The sequence below is a fragment of the Lepus europaeus genome, chromosome 6 (genome assembly GCF_033115175.1).
Source record: "Lepus europaeus isolate LE1 chromosome 6, mLepTim1.pri, whole genome shotgun sequence".
NCBI lineage: Eukaryota > Metazoa > Chordata > Mammalia > Lagomorpha > Leporidae > Lepus > Lepus europaeus.
In genome coordinates this window covers 35,252,539-35,274,065 of record NC_084832.1, presented here as the reverse complement: position 1 = coordinate 35,274,065, position 21,527 = coordinate 35,252,539, and the positions used below count along the sequence as shown (strand labels likewise).

The window sequence follows — 21,527 nt, the reverse complement described above, 5'->3', positions numbered from 1 at the left end:
TAGTAGATAAGAGCTTTCCCACTTACGCTGCTAGAACTACAGGTCCTATTTGCAAAAGGATTCCATAGTACTTAAGCAGATATTTAAATATTGGTTACCATGTAAACAAGTAAAAAGTGAGCAAGCCCTTGGAAGCGGTGTCCCACATTAAATTAGTATTCATTTTGTGACTTTGCTGTCATCTGTTGAGAAGTTGGTTATACATTTTTGAGGTTGTACCCAGAGGCCTGGGAGGTAGCTCAAGGGTGAGACAAAGATGTTAAGGACTTTTTAGAGCAATGATGATGCTGGCTTCAGAGCAGATTCCATGCAGGTTAAGTCTTAAGTTTATGAGCAAATCTCAATAAAAGGGAACCAAAAAATTTTAGTGAGGGTCATGCAGATTACATATGAGTACAACAGTCAGGCTCCAAGCAGAATAAAGGAAGAAACTCTGGATTCCATAGAGAGAACCAGACAGCTGCTTGCCAGTCCCCAAGGAGGAGGCTGATGTAATTGGCACTCTAACCTCAGGTCACCAAGCTGCAGAGAATGGCTCAAGGGGCCTTTGGCAAAAGCAATGTTGCTTTTGCCTCGTCTCAGGGGGAAACAGGTCAGTGGAAAATCAGAATTGAACTCACCGCTTGTACAGGAACCAGGCATCATGGGTTTGTTTTCTGCTGCAAGTGTGCTGGGTGTGTGCCAATGCCATGAGAGGCTCAGTCTGGAGCTGTGTCATGGCAGAATGGTATCACTCCGCATGGGGCTATGGGAAGATACCTATGGAGCTGCATGTTGACCCATGAACATGTAGAGACAACAGTTCTGCTGTTTTGCTTCTGTAATGCAATAGAAAACCATTTGGTTTATACAATTAAGATAATTTTGTTATATCTCAGAAATGTCATATTTTGAGTTTGAATGATTTCTGCCTGGTGTCACATGGAAGAAAAGATAATTTTAGTAGCAGATAATTTGTAGATATTTTTGTGCCGAATGACTTATCTGTAGAAGGAATTTTGAAACAGCTTGAGACTTGTACCATTTTGTATTTGAGATAATGTGATTTACAGGTTTTTGAAGCAGAAGCAGAAGCATGTGACTCATTCAAAGTGGAAAACCAATCAGTTTTCCCTCCTTGATCTCAATCATAGGTTCTTGTTGGATTTTCTGGTTGCTTTGGCATCTTGCAGAGCAGGTTGTGCATGAAGCGTATCTAATCCAATCTGCTACTTTGCTAATCAAGACACTTGGTTTTGTTGTGTTCAGTTTGCTCCAATTTTCACACATGCATACATACATGCACACACAATCAGAATGATGTAACGTAGTGGAGACATTTAAATGCATCTTGGAGAAAACAAAAGTCGTCATAAGGTATTATCAGAACACTTTTTGTTCAGCAGGCTATGCCAAGATCATGAAGTGGTAGCTTGAGGGGTGACCTCCACAATAACAGTGCCTTATTGCTCCCTCATGTAGATGTCTGGTGACCATGGGTCCTAGTTAATTCTTCAGCTCTCATAAAAAGCAGCCATCAGTTTCAGTTGATATGAATGCTTTTTGATCCACCAGTAATTAGAAACATGGACTAGCCATTTGCCTAGACCCTGCTACTCATTTTCAAACACTCTATTTAGAGGAATAAATTGAATAAATGTGAATGTCTGATATTTAAAACTCAGCTGAAAGAAAAAAATATTGACAGATACTTAAATACATACCATTTATAGGTATGTATACTATAGCTTTTCCACTTGGGCAAGACATCCTGCACTCATGCACTTGATTTGATGGCTTCACACATGGGTGCTTTCACCAGCCTATCATTCCAAACCCAGTGTTCTGTGATTCTGCAAGACTTGAACCTTTTGACACTTGGACTTCTGCCTGTTCACCAGCATGCCTTAAGCAGGAGCAGCATTTGGGATTGATTATCTATATATATTTTTGGCTTTATGTTCTCTAGCCTCTCTTATAACAGGCACACTAGCTCCATTGAAGGGACCCATTCATTAGTAAATGTTGTCACCCTTGTTCCTAAGGTCAGTGATGAGGTTTGAGTTATAAGGCAGAGAAAAAAATAAAGGAATCAGGAAGGGCCTGTTCTTATTTGAACCTCACCAGAGAATGGTTTTACCTGAAGAACTACATGCTTCCTCCTATTCCTTAAGGGAAGTTGCCCAGACTTTCCTCCTTATGTACCTGATTTGGAGAAGGAAAAAAAGCAAATGTTGGTGCTATAAGCACTTAGTTTATGTCCGAAAAAAATTAAATTTGCCTGAACTGAGTGGTTCCTTCAGTTCATTTTCTAAACCTTCTGCCAGGACAAGCTGGTTCTTCTGGAAAGAGAGAACTGCCTACAGCCATATGCACCCATCTGTTCTCTACAAACATGTCTTGGCCTTCTCCACACGTACCTCGTGGGTGCTGGCGGCAGCCACTGCAGATGGACCAACCAGTTAGGCCTCAGGTAAGGGACACACTTGTAATTACAAGGGGACTTCAAAGGTTCATGAAAACTATGCATTATCTTTTGATTCTATTTTCCCATCTACATTTTGAAGTTTCCTTATATGAGAAAAGTATTACAGAGAAGGGGTTGCTGACACAAAAGTATTTCTCTGCTCCTGCTAATTGTTCCCAGTCCTCTCTTGGCTCTATATTCTGCTTGCTCTTATACAAGTGCTTAATTTGATCTGTAGTACATGTCAAAATAGCTTGTTTGAGTGTTGTTCGCAGTGCAGACCTGAGATCATACCTGTATGGAGTTTTCTAAATTTTTTTTTTTTTTTTTGCCGAAGACATTAACTATGTATGACCATTCTGTTTCCTCTTGCCTTACTTATATTTCAACCACTCCCACCAGAAGATACACCTGAATTTCTAGAGTGCCCAGTAGCAGAGGATGGCACAGGCAGCATCCAGGAGCACTTTTGGGAAGATGGATTGGTATAGAAGGAAACTGATGTTTGTTACTTTTAAAAAATGGGTTCCAAGGGTTTCTTTTCACTCACTGTCTCTCTCTCTCTCTCTCTCTCTCTCTCTCTCTCTCTCTCTCTCTTTTTTTGCTGTTTCCTCTGTGGTTCTTTGGGAATGATGTGTGAATTCTAATATTGACTTTCTTTCTAATGTTTTTAGACTAAAAACTAAAAATTAAAAATCTTAATAGATTCACTGACATAGGATTTTACTCTGTGGGTAATGAGGACACACAAACTGTAGTTACACAGGAACTACAGGAAAGATTTAAAACTCAGAGAAGAGCTGCTCTTTGTTGGTCACATAGAATATTTAATGTTATCTGTTTACTCAGATCTATAGGCCATAGTGTCTGGTTTTATTATCATTCATTTGAAAGGTGGAAGACAAAAAGAAGGAGAAAGAGAGACACTGAGAGCTCCCATATGCTGGTCCGTACCTCAGATGCCTGGGAATGCTGTCCAGATCTCCCACGTGGCTGGCAAGGACCAGTTACTGGGGCCATCACTGCTGCCTCCCAGGATCTGCATTAGCAAGAAGCTTGGATTCAGGAGCCAGAGCTGAAAATCAACCTACATATTCTGATATGGTAGGCAAACATCTTAACTGCAAGGCTAAATGCTCACTGCTATAGTGACTGTTTAAAAATAATTCTTGTGTTGTTTGTTGTGCATGTTGTATTTCCACGATTTCAGAATTACTCAGATGCCTTTGTATGTTTTAGATGTTTTTATGATATGACTAAAGCATGTGTGTGGGTATGTGTGTATTAAACTTTGCATAATTTTTAGTCGTTTTAACATTCTCAAAGTCACACAAATATGATGTAGTTTTATATGTAAGAAAAGTCTTAAAATGCTATAGTTGGCATTAGATACTAGTATAAAGATTAAAGAGATTCATAAAGTCTGTTCACTTCATATGGCTGTTAGGTTGGACCTAATCAGGCAAAGTGGATAATAGAGCTGGAAATTCTGACAAAAATTTAAAAAACCTGATTATTTATTTCCGAAATGAAAATTACTTTGGTTTTTACTTATTTATGTCTTGTATTTGTGTTTGTTTTGTATTTATATAAAACTCTCACCAGAATGCCTAATTGATCATAACCTCTGAATAAATTAAACTTTATAATTTATATTCCATAGAGAGATATGATCATATATAGATCTTTGAAATTTAATATTACTTTCTCAGAAGTTCTACTAAAATGATTAAACTACCAAAAAAAGTATGCTTTAATATGATATCTCTATAAGGCTTAAGTACTTTTTAGGATACAGACCTAAAATGATTGCCAGAATTCATGTTCTGAATGGAATCAATTTTTGCCTACATCACCATCATTTTAAAAAAGGTTAAAATTTAATTTATTTTAATAGAAACTGGGAGCAACCTTGACTTTGATATGGTTGGACCACCCCTGAACTTCACAGACCTTTTTGACACTGGCCCTAGCCTGCCCAGGTGCCCTTACCAGAATCACCTTGGAGTAGGTTCCCATCTCCACTTTCTTTTCTGTGTAGTACCCTAGGTTGCCCAACACTCTTCATCTGCCTCCATTACAGCATGAGTAGCCCAGAGCCTGCCAAAGTTTGTCATAGGTTGTAAGTGGTCCCCAAAGATGCTAACATCCTAAACCATGGGGCCTGTTAATATAGTACCTTATATGGTAGAAGAACTTTGCAGATGTGAGTTGATTTTGAGATGGGGAAATTAACTGGTTGGGGTCCAGTGTTGCCACAGAGGTCTTTGTAAGAGGGAGACAGTACAACCAAAGCTAGAAAAAGGAGATGTGATGATGGAACCAAAGGTTGGAGGGATGTGATTTGAAGATGGAAGAAGGAGGAGCCAGACACATAGGAATGTAGGCAGCCTCTAGACAACAGAAATGGAAGGGAAACAAAACATTCCCTGAAGTCTCCAGGAGGAACCCATCCTGATAAGACCTTGATTCCATCCTTGTCGCATACAGAGCAATAAGAGAATAATTTGTGTGTGTTTAAAGATTTATTTATTGGCCGGCGCCGCGGCTCAATAGGCTAATCCTCCGCCTAGCAGCGCTGGCACACCGGGTTCTAGTCTCGGTCAGGGCGCCGGATTCTGTCCCGGTTGCCCCTCTTCCAGGCCAGCTCTCTGCTGTTGCCAGGGAGTGCAGTGGAGGATGGCCCAAGTGCTTGGGCCCTGCACCCCATGGGAGACCAGGAGAAGCACCTGGCTCCTGCCTTTCGATCAGTGCGGTGTGCCGGCCGCAGCGCGCTGGCCGCGGCAGCCATTGAAGGGTGAACCAACGGCAAATGAAGACCTTTCTCTCTGTCTCTCTCTCTCACTGTCCACTCTGCCTGTTAAAAAAAAAGATTTATTTATTGGAGCCAATGCTGTGGTGTAGTGGGTAAGGCCACCTCCTGTAGTGGCTGGCATCCCATATGGGCACCATTTCATGTCCCGGCTGCTCCGCTTCCAATCCAGCTTTCTATTATGGCCTGGGAAGGCAGTACAAGATGGCCCAAGTCCTCGGGCCCTGTACCCATGTGGGAGACCCAAAAGAAGCTCCTGGTTGCTGGCTTCGATCGGTGCAGCTCCGACCATGGTGGCCATCTGGGGAGTGAACCAGTGGATGGAAGACCTCTCTCTGCTTCTCCTTCTCTCCCTGTGTAACTCTGACTTTCTAGTAAATAAATAAATCTTTAAGAAAAAAGATTTATTTATTTATTTGAAAGGTAAAGTGACAGAGCAGGGGAGAGAGGGAGGGAGAGAGAGAGAGAGAGAGAGAGAGAGAGAGAGAATGAGAATGAGAATGAGAATCTTCTACTCCTTCACTCCCCAAAAGGCCACAAAAGCCAGGGCTGGACCAAGTTGAAGCCAGGAACCAGGAACTGCATCCTGGTCTCCAAATGGCTGGTGAGGCCCAAGTACTTGGACCGTCATCTCTTCCCTTCCCAGGTGCATTAGGAGGAAGCTGGATCACAAGCTTAGCTTAACTAAGCTAATGGTTAGTTAGCATAACTAACTATTGCCTGAAGTGGTGTCTTCTCAGGATGCCAGTCATATTGGATTAGAGCCCATCCTAGTGAACTCATTTTAACTTCATTACCTCTTTAATGCCACTAAGTCCAAATACAGTCATATTCTGAGGGATTGGGGATTTAGATTTCAACATATGAATTTCAGAGGAAAACAATTTGCTATAACACATACCAAGGATTTGGGAAAATTCATAGAATAGTGAGGGATTCTAGGCATTGCTAATAGAATTCTCTTAAAAATTCATTGACAAGGAACTCATTGCCATGTGTGATTACTTACAGCAAAGACTGAGCTGTCCCTCCCAGAATGCACAGAGACACACTGGAGCAATCCTGATAAAGAGATACGGAAATGGTAAATAAATTGATGGAACTCATTTATGTCCTCTCCTGAAAGCCCTCAGAGCTGTGTTAGGAGAACTTTTGGTGTGATTCTTCAATTCTGTTCCCAGGTGACACAAAAGCAGCAGCTAATGAGTCTCTTGATGAACCTGACCTTTTGAAGAAGCCAAATTTGCTGCATTGAACTGTGGTGTGCTTAAGAACTGTTGTGCTTGTGCTTAAAGATGTTAACACATCTTAATTGAGACAAAAAAATCAGAAAGTAAATTGTTCCTGTGAGACAACCTGATTCAATAGGAAGAGGATGATATATTAGACATGTGAGGTAAGCAGAATATGCTAAATTCCTTAAGGTGCTCATTAATATATTCCAAAGGAGAAGTCTGCTAAATGTAAATGTCTAGTCTAAACCAAGATACAGTCCTGCTGAAAAAGCAGATAAAGTCAACAACAATCCTTCATTTCCCTACCAGAGACAGAGAAAGTGCTCAGGGAGGTGGGAACTCACTGGAGCTGGTAATGTGCTTTGCCTTACTTGCCCAACCTTTCTTCTCAGGCTGTAGATGGAAGCATGTGGACAGGAGACCAGGAAAGTCTCCGCAGGGAGGATGTGTATGTAAGATAACTCACCCATTAGAAGGAAACATACATGTCATGAAACACTGTGTAATTGAGTTTGACGAGAAGATGAATTTGGGCTCCTTTGAATTTCTAGGCACTTTGAGGCTACTCAGTTGTTTGTACAAACATATTTACTAATTATGTACCTTCTGGTACCTGTGCTGTGATGTAGCTGGTGGGGCCGCTGCCTGTAGTGCTGGCATCCCATATAGGTGCCAGTTCGAGTCCTGGCTGCTCCACTTCCTATTCAACTCTCTGGTATTACCTGGGAAAGCAGTAGAAGATGGCCCAAGTCCTAGGGCCCCTGCACCTGCATGGGAGAGCTGGAAGAAGCTCCTGGCTCCTGGCTTTGGATCAGCACAGCTCCGGCTGTTGCAGCCAATTGGGGAGTGAACCAGCAGATGGAAGACCTCTCTCTCTCTCTCTCTCTCTCTCTCTCTCTCTCTGTCTGCCTCTCCTTCTCTCTGTGTAACTCGGACTTCCAAATGAATAAATAAATCTTTTAAAAAAAATTATGTACCTTCTGCATTTTTTGGTATTCTTCATCATTTCAGAGAAATTGAGCAATTAGAGAATTTAGAATTTTTTTTTTCTCAAGTCCCAAATAACACTGCTTCGGGTGCAAAATGAATATTTTCATAAAAGAAGCAAAATGGAAGAATGGGAGGATGCCTAATAATGACAGATAAAAGGCTGCTTTTTCCAACAAAGTATTGTTTCAATTATAGAGTCATTGAATTAAGTTGTTAAAAGAGCATTTATTTGCTAGCAACCTGCGAATTTATTTAATTAGCATGTGCAATGTTTAGTAGGATTTACTGGGATTTTTCTATGAATGTTTATTTGCCTCATATCACATTGTTTTGCAGATTCAGTCTGTTGGGTTTCAACAAAAATCTTGTATCTGATCACAGGTAGGATATAATTATACCGTGTAACTATTTTCCTTGATGATGTTGGTGTTGTCTTGGAGCACAACAGCATGCTTCTTAGCAACAGACTTACTTGCTGTTGTCAAGAAGACATTGTCACACACTTGGATGAGGTGATGGAGATTTCCCTAAGGTACTGAGTAGATACTTGCAGAGAAGTACTTGACCTCTATTTTCATAGAAACACCAGAAATCAATCCAAACATCTACAGCCAACTTATATTTGACCAAAGATCCAAATCTAATCCCTGGAATAAGGACAGTCTATTCAATAAATGGTGCTGGGAAAATTGGATTTCCACGTGCAGAAGCTTGAAGCAAGACCCATACCTATCACCTTACACAAAAATTCACTCAACATGGATTAAAGACTTAAATCTACGACCCGAAACCATCAAATTATTAGAGAGCATTGGAGAAACCCTGCAAGATATAGGCACAGGCAAAGACTTCCTGGAAAATACTCCAACAGCACAGGCAGTCAAAACCAAAATTAACATTTGGGACTGCATCAAATTGAGAAGTTTCTGTACTTCAAAAGAAACAGTCAGGAAAGTGAAGAGGCAACCAACAGAATGGGAAAAAATATTCGCAAACTATACTACAGATAAAGGATTGATAACCAGAATCTACAAAGAAATCAAGAAAATCCACAACATTAAACTTAAAGCATTTTTAATCAGAGTTTAAATGATTGATGTTGGGAAAACAACTATTTTTCAAAGAAATTATTTTTGATAGTGAAGATGCCTAAACTTGGTTAGAGGACATGTTATAGCTGGGGGGGTGGGGTGGTGAATCACCCAATATAAAGACTCAAATGTGAATTTTTAAGAGGACAGGATCAATTCTAAGATTCAATGCCAGAAAGGTGGGAGACTTTAAAGGGGGTCTTAAGTTAAATCAAGAGATATGAAAAGAAGAAAAGAAAGAAGCCTGGAGGGCAAGGATTCTCATTCCTTTAGCCATATGTCTTAGTCATCACATAGAGGCACTCAACAAATATGTATGGATCTGCCCTGCACTGCCCAAAGCCAATAGGCCAACAAATAAAACGTAAACAACCCTAGCCTGGTATGTTCACCTAATTGCAGAGAAGCCTCAAGGAGAGCTACTTTCCGTTGGCTCACTCCCCAAATGGCCACTATGGCTGGCACTGCAATGATCTGAAGCCAGCAGCCAGGTGCTTCCTCCTGGCCTCTCATGTGGGTGCAGGGGCCCAAGCACTTGGGCCATCCTTCACTGCCCTCCTGGGCCACAGCAGAGAGCTGAACTGGAAGAGGAGCAACCGGGACTAGAACCGGCGCCCATATGGGATACTGGCACTGCAGGCAGAGGATTAACCTAGTGAGCCACAGCTCCAGCCCCAATTTACAGCTTTTATATTGCAATATAAGGGTTTGCAAAGTGTAGCCTGTAGGCCAAATCCGGCCTACTACTTAGTTTTGTATAGCCTGTGAGCTAAGAATGGTTTGTCTGTATGTTTATTTATTTATTTATAGCTGAGAAGCAGAGATACACTCAAGCACGCATACATACTTCCCCCATAATACACACAGAATATTTGTAGAGATAGCTAGATGGAGGGAGACAGCTCCCACGTCCTGGCTTACTCCACAGATTCCTGCAACAGCTGGGACCTAGGCCAGGAGTTGGATCTCAATCCAGGTCTCCCATGTGGGTGTTAGGGACCTAACTGCTCAAGAAATCACTCCCTCCCAGGGTCTGCAGTGGCAGGAAACTCAATTAGGAGCTGCAGCCAGGCATTGAACCCAGGAACGCTAATAGGGAACAATGGTTTCTCAATCAGCCTCTTAACTGCTATGCCAAATGCCCAATAGGGTTTCTGTGGATCAAAATTTGCAATTTATTGGATGACATAGCACACTAATTTTGAACTCCAGCTCAACTAAATTAAGCCCCTAAGAATTTTATTTTTTCTGGTGAGTAGACCTGTATTACAAACAATTGCATTTAATTCCTATTATTAAATTTGAATGTTCTGGCCGGCGCCACTGCTCACTTGGCTAATCCTCCACCTGCAGCGCTGGCACCAGGGTTCTAGTCCCAGTTGGGGCGCTGGATTCTGTCCCGGTTGCCCCTCTTCCAGGCCAGCTCTCTGCTGTTGCCAGGGAGTGCAGTGGAGGATGGCCCAAGTGCTTGGGCCCTGCACCCCATGGGAGACCAGGAGAAGCACCTGGCTCCTGCCTTTCGATCAGTGCGGTGTGCCGGCCGCAGCGCGCTGGCCGCGGCAGCCATTGAAGGGTGAACCAACGGCAAATGAAGACCTTTCTCTCTGTCTCTCTCTCTCACTGTCCACTCTGCCTGTTAAAAAAAAAGATTTATTTATTGGAGCCAATGCTGTGGTGTAGTGGGTAAGGCCACCTCCTGTAGTGGCTGGCATCCCATATGGGCACCATTTCATGTCCCGGCTGCTCCGCTTCCAATCCAGCTTTCTATTATGGCCTGGGAAGGCAGTACAAGATGGCCCAAGTCCTCGGGCCCTGTACCCATGTGGGAGACCCAAAAGAAGCTCCTGGTTGCTGGCTTCGATCGGTGCAGCTCCGACCATGGTGGCCATCTGGGGAGTGAACCAGTGGATGGAAGACCTCTCTCTGCTTCTCCTTCTCTCCCTGTGTAACTCTGACTTTCTAGTAAATAAATAAATCTTTAAGAAAAAAGATTTATTTATTTATTTGAAAGGTAAAGTGACAGAGCAGGGGAGAGAGGGAGGGAGAGAGAGAGAGAGAGAGAGAGAGAGAGAGAGAATGAGAATGAGAATGAGAATCTTCTACTCCTTCACTCCCCAAAAGGCCACAAAAGCCAGGGCTGGACCAAGTTGAAGCCAGGAACCAGGAACTGCATCCTGGTCTCCAAATGGCTGGTGAGGCCCAAGTACTTGGACCGTCATCTCTTCCCTTCCCAGGTGCATTAGGAGGAAGCTGGATCACAAGCTTAGCTTAACTAAGCTAATGGTTAGTTAGCATAACTAACTATTGCCTGAAGTGGTGTCTTCTCAGGATGCCAGTCATATTGGATTAGAGCCCATCCTAGTGAACTCATTTTAACTTCATTACCTCTTTAATGCCACTAAGTCCAAATACAGTCATATTCTGAGGGATTGGGGATTTAGATTTCAACATATGAATTTCAGAGGAAAACAATTTGCTATAACACATACCAAGGATTTGGGAAAATTCATAGAATAGTGAGGGATTCTAGGCATTGCTAATAGAATTCTCTTAAAAATTCATTGACAAGGAACTCATTGCCATGTGTGATTACTTACAGCAAAGACTGAGCTGTCCCTCCCAGAATGCACAGAGACACACTGGAGCAATCCTGATAAAGAGATACGGAAATGGTAAATAAATTGATGGAACTCATTTATGTCCTCTCCTGAAAGCCCTCAGAGCTGTGTTAGGAGAACTTTTGGTGTGATTCTTCAATTCTGTTCCCAGGTGACACAAAAGCAGCAGCTAATGAGTCTCTTGATGAACCTGACCTTTTGAAGAAGCCAAATTTGCTGCATTGAACTGTGGTGTGCTTAAGAACTGTTGTGCTTGTGCTTAAAGATGTTAACACATCTTAATTGAGACAAAAAAATCAGAAAGTAAATTGTTCCTGTGAGACAACCTGATTCAATAGGAAGAGGATGATATATTAGACATGTGAGGTAAGCAGAATATGCTAAATTCCTTAAGGTGCTCATTAATATATTCCAAAGGAGAAGTCTGCTAAATGTAAATGTCTAGTCTAAACCAAGATACAGTCCTGCTGAAAAAGCAGATAAAGTCAACAACAATCCTTCATTTCCCTACCAGAGACAGAGAAAGTGCTCAGGGAGGTGGGAACTCACTGGAGCTGGTAATGTGCTTTGCCTTACTTGCCCAACCTTTCTTCTCAGGCTGTAGATGGAAGCATGTGGACAGGAGACCAGGAAAGTCTCCGCAGGGAGGATGTGTATGTAAGATAACTCACCCATTAGAAGGAAACATACATGTCATGAAACACTGTGTAATTGAGTTTGACGAGAAGATGAATTTGGGCTCCTTTGAATTTCTAGGCACTTTGAGGCTACTCAGTTGTTTGTACAAACATATTTACTAATTATGTACCTTCTGGTACCTGTGCTGTGATGTAGCTGGTGGGGCCGCTGCCTGTAGTGCTGGCATCCCATATAGGTGCCAGTTCGAGTCCTGGCTGCTCCACTTCCTATTCAACTCTCTGGTATTACCTGGGAAAGCAGTAGAAGATGGCCCAAGTCCTAGGGCCCCTGCACCTGCATGGGAGAGCTGGAAGAAGCTCCTGGCTCCTGGCTTTGGATCAGCACAGCTCCGGCTGTTGCAGCCAATTGGGGAGTGAACCAGCAGATGGAAGACCTCTCTCTCTCTCTCTCTCTCTCTCTCTCTCTCTCTCTGTCTGCCTCTCCTTCTCTCTGTGTAACTCGGACTTCCAAATGAATAAATAAATCTTTTAAAAAAAATTATGTACCTTCTGCATTTTTTGGTATTCTTCATCATTTCAGAGAAATTGAGCAATTAGAGAATTTAGAATTTTTTTTTTCTCAAGTCCCAAATAACACTGCTTCGGGTGCAAAATGAATATTTTCATAAAAGAAGCAAAATGGAAGAATGGGAGGATGCCTAATAATGACAGATAAAAGGCTGCTTTTTCCAACAAAGTATTGTTTCAATTATAGAGTCATTGAATTAAGTTGTTAAAAGAGCATTTATTTGCTAGCAACCTGCGAATTTATTTAATTAGCATGTGCAATGTTTAGTAGGATTTACTGGGATTTTTCTATGAATGTTTATTTGCCTCATATCACATTGTTTTGCAGATTCAGTCTGTTGGGTTTCAACAAAAATCTTGTATCTGATCACAGGTAGGATATAATTATACCGTGTAACTATTTTCCTTGATGATGTTGGTGTTGTCTTGGAGCACAACAGCATGCTTCTTAGCAACAGACTTACTTGCTGTTGTCAAGAAGACATTGTCACACACTTGGATGAGGTGATGGAGATTTCCCTAAGGTACTGAGTAGATACTTGCAGAGAAGTACTTGACCTCTATTTTCATAGAAACACCAGAAATCAATCCAAACATCTACAGCCAACTTATATTTGACCAAAGATCCAAATCTAATCCCTGGAATAAGGACAGTCTATTCAATAAATGGTGCTGGGAAAATTGGATTTCCACGTGCAGAAGCTTGAAGCAAGACCCATACCTATCACCTTACACAAAAATTCACTCAACATGGATTAAAGACTTAAATCTACGACCCGAAACCATCAAATTATTAGAGAGCATTGGAGAAACCCTGCAAGATATAGGCACAGGCAAAGACTTCCTGGAAAATACTCCAACAGCACAGGCAGTCAAAACCAAAATTAACATTTGGGACTGCATCAAATTGAGAAGTTTCTGTACTTCAAAAGAAACAGTCAGGAAAGTGAAGAGGCAACCAACAGAATGGGAAAAAATATTCGCAAACTATACTACAGATAAAGGATTGATAACCAGAATCTACAAAGAAATCAAGAAAATCCACAACATTAAACTTAAAGCATTTTTAATCAGAGTTTAAATGATTGATGTTGGGAAAACAACTATTTTTCAAAGAAATTATTTTTGATAGTGAAGATGCCTAAACTTGGTTAGAGGACATGTTATAGCTGGGGGGGTGGGGTGGTGAATCACCCAATATAAAGACTCAAATGTGAATTTTTAAGAGGACAGGATCAATTCTAAGATTCAATGCCAGAAAGGTGGGAGACTTTAAAGGGGGTCTTAAGTTAAATCAAGAGATATGAAAAGAAGAAAAGAAAGAAGCCTGGAGGGCAAGGATTCTCATTCCTTTAGCCATATGTCTTAGTCATCACATAGAGGCACTCAACAAATATGTATGGATCTGCCCTGCACTGCCCAAAGCCAATAGGCCAACAAATAAAACGTAAACAACCCTAGCCTGGTATGTTCACCTAATTGCAGAGAAGCCTCAAGGAGAGCTACTTTCCGTTGGCTCACTCCCCAAATGGCCACTATGGCTGGCACTGCAATGATCTGAAGCCAGCAGCCAGGTGCTTCCTCCTGGCCTCTCATGTGGGTGCAGGGGCCCAAGCACTTGGGCCATCCTTCACTGCCCTCCTGGGCCACAGCAGAGAGCTGAACTGGAAGAGGAGCAACCGGGACTAGAACCGGCGCCCATATGGGATACTGGCACTGCAGGCAGAGGATTAACCTAGTGAGCCACAGCTCCAGCCCCAATTTACAGCTTTTATATTGCAATATAAGGGTTTGCAAAGTGTAGCCTGTAGGCCAAATCCGGCCTACTACTTAGTTTTGTATAGCCTGTGAGCTAAGAATGGTTTGTCTGTATGTTTATTTATTTATTTATAGCTGAGAAGCAGAGATACACTCAAGCACGCATACATACTTCCCCCATAATACACACAGAATATTTGTAGAGATAGCTAGATGGAGGGAGACAGCTCCCACGTCCTGGCTTACTCCACAGATTCCTGCAACAGCTGGGACCTAGGCCAGGAGTTGGATCTCAATCCAGGTCTCCCATGTGGGTGTTAGGGACCTAACTGCTCAAGAAATCACTCCCTCCCAGGGTCTGCAGTGGCAGGAAACTCAATTAGGAGCTGCAGCCAGGCATTGAACCCAGGAACGCTAATAGGGAACAATGGTTTCTCAATCAGCCTCTTAACTGCTATGCCAAATGCCCAATAGGGTTTCTGTGGATCAAAATTTGCAATTTATTGGATGACATAGCACACTAATTTTGAACTCCAGCTCAACTAAATTAAGCCCCTAAGAATTTTATTTTTTCTGGTGAGTAGACCTGTATTACAAACAATTGCATTTAATTCCTATTATTAAATTTGAATGTTCTGGCCGGCGCCACTGCTCACTTGGCTAATCCTCCACCTGCAGCGCTGGCACCAGGGTTCTAGTCCCAGTTGGGGCGCTGGATTCTGTCCCGGTTGCTCCTCTTCCAGTCCAGCTCTCTGCTGTGGCCCGGGGAAGGCAGTGGAGGATGGCCCAGGTCCTTGGGCCCTATATCTGCATGGGAGACCAAGAGGAGGCACCTGGCTCCTGGCTTCGGATCAGTGCAGCACACCGGCTGTAGTGGCCATTTGGGGAGTGAACAATGGAAGGAAGACCTTTCTCTCTGTCTCTGTCTCTCTGTCTAACTCTGCCTGTCAAAAAAAAAATTAATAACATTTTTGTAGAAGTTTCTTTTCTCTCTTGCTTATAGGTCCTTCAAAATAGTCTTTTTTTTTCCTTTTCTTTTCCCCCCTATTGGCCTGCAAAACCTAAAATATTTACTTTTTGTGACTTTGCAGAAAACGTTTGCCAACCTCTGCTCTAGTCAAGAAACAGACCCGAGATCCTCCATAATTTCATCAGCTTCTGGCATCTCAGATCTTCTTCAGATAATCAGAAAATGAATGGCTGCATTTGTTACCCTATCCCATTTAACTTTAAGATATCCTTGGTATTTCATCAATTGTAACATTAATAATGAACATAGCTGGGAAATCTTTTGGTTTCATTTGGTATTTGTAGAGGTCACTTTGTGGTATTCAGCTGGTGGGTGGATTCTCTCACATATAACAGTTCTTCAAAAAGTTCATGGAAAACGAAAATGAAAGATAAGTTTATATCAGTCCCAAAATTTTTGAAACCTTTACATGGTTTTTTATGATATGCATTTTCTATGAATTTTTAAATAAGATTTATGTATTTATTTGGAAGGCAGAGAGGAAGAGATGGAGAGCAAAATCTTCCATCTGCTGATTCACTCCCCAAATAGCTGCAATTACCAGGGCTAGACTAGGTCCAAGCCAGGAGCCCAGAATTTCTTCCAGGTCTCCCACGTGGGTGCAAGGACATAAGGGCCAACTTCCACTGCCTTTCCAAGTGCATTAACAGGGAACTGTGTCAGAAGCAAAGCAGCCGGGTCTTGAACCAGTGCTGAAATGGGATACCAGTATTACGTGCTATGCCACAATGCAGGGCCCTTCATGAATTAAAAAAAAAAATTTGTTTTATTTATTTGAAAGGCAGAATTGAAGAAAGGGAGAGACAGGAGAGATCTATATGTACTGGTTCACTCCCCAAATGGCTACAACATTTGGGGGTGGGCAAGGCTGAAGCCAGGAGCCCAGAAGTCCATCGTGGTCTCCAACATGGTGGCAGGGGCGTAAGCACTAGGGCCATCTTCTGCTGCTTTCCCATGAACGTTAATAGGGAGCTGGATCAGAGGTAGAATAGCTGGGACTTAAACCTGTGCCCCTATGGGCTGCCAGCACCACAGACAGCAACTTAGCCCATTGTGCCATGATGCTGGCCCTCTTCCATGAACCTTTTTTATTTTTAAAGACTTCTTTATTTATTTGAAAGTCAAAGTTACAGAGAGAAAGGGAGAGAAAGGGAGAGAAACACAGAGATCTTCCATCTGCTGATTCACATCTATGTTTTAGAGAAAGATTGGCTTATAATTTTCTTTCTTATAATATCCTTTTCAGATTTTGATATGGAACTTATTCTGGCTTCATAAATGAGTTACTAATTATACTACCTTTTTTATTCTCTAGAAGAGTTTGTCTAAGATTGGTATTATTTTTTTCTTGACTTTACCTGAGAGGCCATTTGATCCTGGATTTATTTTTGTTTGTTTTTTGATGGTGAGGTTCGTGATTTTTAAAATCAACTTCTTTAATCTGTATAGATTATTTATTTATTTTTTAAAAAGTTTTGATTAATTTTATTTTTCTAGGATTTGACTCTTTATCTAAATTTTCAAATTAATTGAATAAATGTTGTTAATTATAACTTCTTTTTTTTAAAAAATATTTATTTTTACTTGAAAGAGAGTTACACAGATAAGGAGAGGCAGAGAGAGAGAGAGAGAGGTCTTCCATCCACTGGTTCACTTCTCAATTGGCCACAACGGCTGAAGCTGTACCGATCCGAAGCCAGGAGCCAGGAGCTTCCTCTGGGTCTCCCATGTGGGTGCAGGGGCCCAAGCACTTGGGCCATCTTCTACTGCTTTCCCAGGCCATAGCAGAGAGCTGGATCAGAAGTGGAACAGCTGGGATGCAAACCAGAGCCCATATGGGATACCAGCACTGCAGGTGGCAGCTGTACCCACCATGCCACAGTGCCTGCTCCAATGATAACTTCTTATCAATGACTAAAGTTTGTATTGATGTGTCTATTTACGAGGTAGAGTTACAAACAGTGAGAGGGAGAGACAGAGGGAAAGCTCTTCCATCTGCTGGCTCAACCCTCAAATGGCCCCAACGGCCAGAGTTAAGCTGATCTGAAGCCAGGAGCCAGGAGCTTACTCTGGGTCTCCCATGCAGGTGCCGGGGCCCAAGCACTTGGGCCATCTTTCACTGCTTTCCCAGGCCATAGCAGAGAGCTGGATCAGAAGAGGAGCAGTTGGGTGTAGACTTGGTACCCATATGGGATGCCAGCATTGTAGGTGGAGGATTAACTTACCGAGCCTCAGCGCCAGCCCCTCCTCTTTTTATTTTTATATGGATCATTTATGACTTTTTTCTCAAGGTTCATTTTGTTTATTTGAAAGGCAAAATTACAAAGAGAGAAGGAAAGACAGAGAGAGAAGGATCCTCCATCTGCTGGTCCTCATTGCATCAGATTGGAAGGTAAGGCCTAGTGGGAAGTGTTTGGGTCATTGGGGCAGGGCTGTGGTTAATGGATAAATGCTTTGCTCCTGGGCATGGGTCAGCTATTGTGGGAATGGGACACTTGCTTCTCTTCTGCTTGTGCCTGCTTACCCTTCTACATTCTGCCATGAGGCCCTCACTGGTAGCTGAGCAAATGCTGATGCCTTGCTTTTGGGTTTCCACAACTGTGAGCCAAAATAAACATGTGTTCTGTTATAGCAGCAGAAAATAGATCCAGACACATAATGCTGGAGCTGGGACATCTGTCTTATGCTCTGAGACTGGGATTTACACCGTCAACTGACCTGACTCTCGGGCCTCCAACCACAGACGTAACTGCATCGTAGAGTCTCCAAAGTCTTTGGCTAGACTGAGTCTTGAGGCTTCTCAGTCTCCATAGTACAGGAGCCAATTTGTCATGAATAGATAGATACAGATAAATAAGCTATTGTTTCTAGTTCTCTGAGAACACTAATACAGCATTCCATTGAAACCTGCTTCCATCATAACTGTTGAAAAATCAGCCAAATTTTATTGTGGTTCTTTTGAAGGAGTTGATTATTTGCGGAGTTCACTTCTGAGATTTTTATTTTTGACTTTGGTGTTAAATAGTTTTACCATGGGGTCCTTGAGTATTTTATTGTTGTTTGAGATTCATAGAGTTGCTAAAATGTGTGGCATGTTGTCTTTTTACCAGTTTTGAACATTTCTCAGAAAGTTCTCTTAATTTACTACCTCTGTGTGATTCTCCTTGCTATCTATTATCCCCAGTACCACTTTCTGGAGGATGTTTTGAGTATGTTAAATCTTTCCATCATGCTATATGTACTTATTTTCTTCACTTTTTTTATAATCAATGTTTTCTCTACATACTTCAGTGGATATCTTCTGTTGAACTTCCTTCCAGGTCCTAGTTCTTTCATCTGCTTTGCCTAACTTGTAAATGAATATTGAATTGTAAGTTTTTGTTATTGTAGCACCAATTTACAGATTCTTTTTCTTAAATTTAATTTTCACAGATTGCCATTTTGTAGTGAAATTTCCCATCTTGTTTTTTGTATATATTTATAGTAATTTCAAAGAACATACATAAGCTGGCAATACTCTGCCTGCTGTGCCAGCCCCTCTGGGTTCTAGTCCCCGTTGGGGCACTGGTTCTGTCCCAGTTGCTCCTCTTCCAGTCCAGCTCTCTGCATGGCCCGGGAGGGCAGTGGAGGATGGCTCAAGTGCTTGGGCCCTGCACCCACATGGGAGACCAGGAGGAAACGCCTGGTTCCTGGCTTCAGATTGGCGCAGCGCGCCAGCCGTGGTGGCCATTTGGGGAGTGAACCAACGGAAGGGAGACCTTTCTCTCTGTCTCTCTCTCTCACTGTCTAACTCTGACAAAAAAAAAAGAAAGAAAGAAAGAAAGAAAGAAAGAAAGAAAGAAAGAAAGAACATACATAAGTATCATATCTGGCGATCACCTGAAGGTCTGTTCTTGTTGCCCGTTTTTTCTTTATATGCCAGATACTTTGTTCTTTCCAGGCATAGCTTCTAGATTTGTAATTGGGTACCAGCATTGGCTTGAAAATTTTAGAAATAATTTGAAGATTTCATGGCTGTTATCTTTTTCAAGGACGGTTTTTCCTCCCCTTTGTTTTTGGCAATTAGATTAGGGGCAGATCACTTAAATCTCATCTGAGGTTGAACTGATTTGAAAATTGTTGGGGTTGACACTGCGGCGCCACGGGTTATTGCCCTGGCCTGAAGTGCCGGCATCCCATATGGGTGCTGGTTCTAGTCCTGGCTGCCCCACTTTCCATCCATCTCTCCTGTGGTCTGGGAAAGCAGTAGCAGATGGCCCAAGTTCTTGGGCCCCTGCAACCATGTGGGAGACCCAGAAGAAGCTCCTGGCTCCTGGCTTCGGATCGGCGCAGCTCCGGCCGTTGCAGCCATTTGGGGAGTGAACCAATGGATGGAAGACCTCTCTCTCTCTCTCTCTCTCTCCCCTCTCTCTCTCTTTGTGTGTGTGTGTGTAACACTGACTTTCAAATAAATAAATAAATCTTAAAAAAAAAAAATCGTTTCAGCCCTTGGTGATGTTTAGTCTATGGACTGTACATATTTTTCCTTGCAATGTAGTTCATATGGATACTTAACTGGAAGTGTAAGAGTGCTCCTCCTAGGAGAGCCCTGAACTCTAATTCTCAGCAGTAAGGGTGGTGAAGCCTCAGTTTACAGTCCAGCCTTTAGACACTAGCTTCTTAGTTTCTTAGTCTCAAAGTTCTGTGTTGCTCAGGGATCATCAAATGTGTCAAAGGAAAATTGCTACCAAACATTGAGTTTGTATCAATGAACTTCCCTTTTCTTTGAGATACAGTTATTGAAGTGTCGACTATCTCTGTAGCTTCCTGATTTCTCCAAATATATTTTTTGTTTATTTTTTTTTTCAGTTTCTATAGTCATAGTCAGGTTGGAATATAGCTGGCTCCTTTTCAGCTGCTGAAGATGACTTGATTTTCTTTCAGGCCAATAGCTAATATTTCTACTGTGTTCAAGATACTTTTGATTATCTTCTTTTTCCAAAGATTCCAGACATTCAATCATTGGTCTCCCTCATTCAATATTTGGCTTTCTTTATCATTTTTTATTGTCACTATTTTTTTTGTCTACTCTAGAATTCATTGTTTTATGCTTTAAAAAGATGGTTGATTCAAAAATCACTATTACTCTCTAGCCACTAGTCTGTGTTCTTGTTACTTTCCCTTAGGATTTGCTGCAAATATTAGTTGTCTACTCCCCTGTCTACATACCTGAAAAATTAGTGGCTTAAAGCAGGGATTTATTCTTTCTCTTATGAAAGAATAACATGTGAGTCAGCTGGGGTCACATAAATACAATCAGTTGGCTGCTGGCTGGATCTGAACATCAAGAAGGCCTCAGTCATGTGTCTGGCACCTCACTGGCTATGCTGAGTGGCCAGAGCAGCACAGTTATTCTCCAGGTAGATCACCCCCCTCCAATGGATAGACTGGTTTTCCTGAAGTGTGGAAATTGATTTCCGAAAGAGTGAAAGTAAATGTTGCCTAGGTTCTTAAAACCTCAGGTTAGAACTGGCTTAGTGTCACTTCTTTTTTTTTTTTTTTAACTATTATTTAATGAATACAAATTTCCAGTGTACAGCTTATGGATTACAATGGCTTCCCCCTCCCATAACTTCCCTCCCACCCGCAACCCTCCCCTCTCCCGCTCCCTCTCCCCTTCCATTTGCATCAAGATTCATTTTCAATTCTCTTTATATACAGAAGATCAATTTAGTATAAAGATTTCAACAGTTTGCACCCACATAGAAACACAAAGTGAAACATCCTGTTTGAGTACTAGTTATAGCATCAAATCAAAATGTACAGCACATTAGGGACAGAGATCCCACATCAGGAGCAAGTGCACAGTGGCTCCTGTTGTTGACCCAACAAATTGACACTCTAGTTTATGGCGCCAGTAACCACCCTAGGCTGTCGTCATGAGTTGCCAAGGCTATGGAAGCCTTCCAAGTTTGCTGACTCTGATCATATTTAGACAAGGTCATAAAAGACAGAGTGAGGATAGTAACCAATGATCCTAAGAGTGGCATTTACCAGGTTTGAACAATTATACAGCATTAAGTGGGGAAGAGGACCATCAGTACACACAGGTTGGGAGTAGAGCCATTGGTGGTAGAGTAGAGGTTATGATTACAAAGGAATGAGGCCCAAGTAAGCTAGACAGGGTCTAGAACAAAGGACAGAGTCATTATTAGAGGAGCTAAGAAAGGTGTTGTCTAAGCTACAATTAAGTTTTCTGATTGAGAGGCAAATAGAACCTGACAGATGGGGCTTGATAATAATCTGGTGGGCTTTAGGGCTTATAAGTTAAGAGGCCCAGACCTATCTATCTCTTCACATGGG

The 21,527-nt window shown here is 42.0% G+C and overlaps 1 long non-coding RNA gene across 1 annotated transcript; it reads left to right on the top strand.

Annotated features, from left to right (window-relative positions):
- Positions 1-3,416: 3,416 nt before the first annotated feature.
- Positions 3,417-6,563, top strand: LOC133762290 (uncharacterized). Its single transcript, XR_009866267.1, has 3 exons — positions 3,417-3,550; positions 6,270-6,342; positions 6,440-6,563. It is a non-coding gene; the product is annotated as an uncharacterized LOC133762290 (long non-coding RNA).
- The last annotated feature ends 14,964 nt before the right edge of the window (positions 6,564-21,527 follow it).